The following is a 2,880-nucleotide window of genomic DNA, read 5'->3' as shown; positions in this document are numbered from 1 at the left end:
AGAAAAATGTTTTTCTAGCACCCCTGGTTTTTTGGAAACCTTTAAAAGCTTGTATATAAAAAATAAAATAAGGTAAATTAAAAACTTGCATATATTTTAAAGAAAAATAATCTTTTAAAAGATTGTACAAATAATTTTTAAAGACTGCTTCCTGAGTTACTTATTGAAATATAATTTTAGGGTAATTTAAGTCTTTATATCCTCCCTATGTAATATGAATAATTTTTTTCCTAATGAATTGGGAAAGAAATTGATAAAATTTAATATTTAATATCATGACTAGTAAATAAGGGTAAGTTGATGACATTTTAAAAATCAGATTTTTATTTGTAGCTAATATTCCACTGATAGAGATTTTTTATATTTCTTCCTTATATTAAAAAAAGAAACAGACATATTTTTCCCCCACATAGTATCAACACTAGGGAAAGAAACAGAAACACCTCTTAAGCCACGGGACAGTTTGTTTTAACATAAGAGAGAACAATACTGTTTTATTAATCCTGTAATAGGGCTTTCTTTTATCTATTCTTGCGTATTGGCTGTGTTTTAGTATCTCTCCTCACATTTAAAAAGAGTTTCAAGGGTTAGATTAAGGGTCTAAAGCTTAAAATCATTGGAGACTTGATTGAATTAAAGTGTCTGCACTTCAGGGTGGGGGTGGGGGTAGATCTGGTGTAAGATTTGGACAGAGCTCAAATACCTACAGCTAATGTTTGCACCTGGGAAAACACTACATACACGTGAGGGCTGTAAACGAAAACTCCCAAACTTTATTCAACAGAGATCAACACAATTCCAGTACCAAGTTAAAGGCATGTCAACTTTAAAAAATGAAGATGGTTTAGGATTAAGAAGAATTAATCAGTCGAACATCAAAACTAAATTTTTTTAAAAGGCAGCATTTGCACATGTGTTAGTAACTGTAATAATAGCACTTTTCTGTCCAATCCACTAAAAGATTTTATTAACATACATGACAATTATTTGACCTTGACAGGAAACATATGATATTATGGTGTTTTCCTCTCTGTATTTTTTTTTCCATGTTTTTTGGAGGCTTTTAATCTAACAGTGATTTCCAGCATGAACTTTTGAACCAGATATCTATTAAATCCTGCCCTCCCTAATATTAAGCTATGTGACTTTAGGGAAGATAGCCTCTCTCTTCTCATTTTCCTCATCTGTAAAATGTGATAATAATACTATAGTCATTTTAAAAAGTATATCTAATTCATAAAATTATATCCATGAGGGAATACATGTATAGCACTTAGAAGCATATCTCTCACACTGTGCTAAACAAGTGCAGGGGTCAGAATTTTGGAACTTTGGCAAAGGGTAGACTATTCACAAAATAGAAATGATCAAAGCAGTTAAGTTTATGAAGATTATGGCCTTGCAATCCTGTGCAATATTTATTTTTTTTAAACAAACAGCCCTTGTCTTACAGAAAACTAAAAACGATACCCTTGAAAGCTTACAATCTTGTAACTTTTACTATTAAGAGTTCTTCTTTAGAGTGTCAACTTTTTGACATGCCTGGATCCTGCCTTTCTCTGCCCTGGCTTATACTGGCCCTGCTGCTTTCTCCAGCATCCAGATGCTAGGATGATCATACAACAGCAAAGAAAGATGACAGAGGTACAGAGGGCCACTGGAGCCAGCCACATCTTTGAAGTCACAGATGCCCCATCAGGTGTCATGTCTTCATTCTCAGCTGTGTGGTTTCTGCTGTTGGACCCCTTGGTTTTATTTAGTAATTGCTTGCTACTGTTGAGTCGGGATGGAATAGGCCTATGAAAAGCTTTTGTGTCTATGGGAACAAAGAAAGGAGAAATAGTCTTGTTATCTGGATTATTGATGAAATCAGTGCTGTGTGACACCATATTTACCTCTGTGGTAATGGAGTTATTCAGGGAAATGAGTTTTGCCCAAGAATCTGTGGTTAACTCCTTGGAATACCTAGTACTGTTTGTGTTGACAACCGAATCTTGATGTGTGGTTGATGGTAGCATTTGGTTTATCACTGTGGTTTGTTGTTCATCTAAATGCGTAGCTTTTAAAATCCTTAGTCTGTCCCGTGTGTTAGATGAGGAACGAGTATTTAGATATGTGGGACGTGATTGTTCAAAAACCAGCAAATCTGGATCTATACCTGAAAGATAAATAAGGCATCATTCATTTTATTTTTTATTTCAAGGAGAGAATATCAAAGCACAGCTTGGAGAAGTCTTGGGTTTGCCACCAAGTTAGTGAACTGAGCTTAAGTTCAAGTTCTACTATTGCATATTTCTGGAAGGCTTAGAAACGTACTGGCCACATTTGAATTTATCTTAACTTTCAAGAACACTTTCTGTTACAAACAGCTGGCTCCATCATGGAGGATTCTTTGTGTCTGCCGGGGCTTCTGGGTAACAATAGCCAATGTTAGTGCAAGAATTGCAAAAAAAGCAGTAACCATTTGAGATATGTAGCATCTTAAAGTTTTAAAAAAATAAGTAATACAGAAGTATAACTGTATTCAAAATCATGAGCGAAGCCCTCTGTCTCCTCCCTTCCCAGTTCCTGAAGGTAATGACTTTGTCTTCAGTATTTTCTCTCTTGTAAAGGAACTCCTTTCCCTCTGACTTCAGACACAAGCAAATATTGCTCTGTCTATAAAGGGGAGGGGAAAAAACTTCTCAACAGCTTTTCAGTTGTCTCTCCTATCAGTTTCTGTCTCTCTGCCTCTCTCCCTCTCAACATAACGATATCCATTTCCTTTCTTTGTTGTTTGCCTTCTGCCATCTTGTTCCATCCGCACTATTCTGTCAGAATTATGCTTCTGAGATAATCAGTAGTTTCCATATTTCCTGGCCACCTCATTGTTCTGACTTC

At 35.5% G+C, this 2,880-nt stretch overlaps 1 pseudogene across 1 annotated transcript; it reads right to left on the bottom strand.

Annotated features, from left to right (window-relative positions):
- Positions 1-1,517: 1,517 nt before the first annotated feature.
- LOC309870265 (MANSC domain-containing protein 4 pseudogene) lies at positions 1,518-2,177 on the bottom strand (annotated as a pseudogene). Its single transcript has one exon. The product of its transcript is annotated as an MANSC domain-containing protein 4 pseudogene (transcript).
- Positions 2,178-2,880: the final 703 nt, after the last annotated feature.

Source organism: Mustela nivalis (genome assembly GCF_964662115.1).
Source record: "Mustela nivalis genome assembly, chromosome: 7".
Classification (NCBI taxonomy): domain Eukaryota; kingdom Metazoa; phylum Chordata; class Mammalia; order Carnivora; family Mustelidae; genus Mustela; species Mustela nivalis.
Note: the sequence above shows the minus strand (reverse complement) of the source record. Positions and strands in the feature narration are given on the sequence as shown.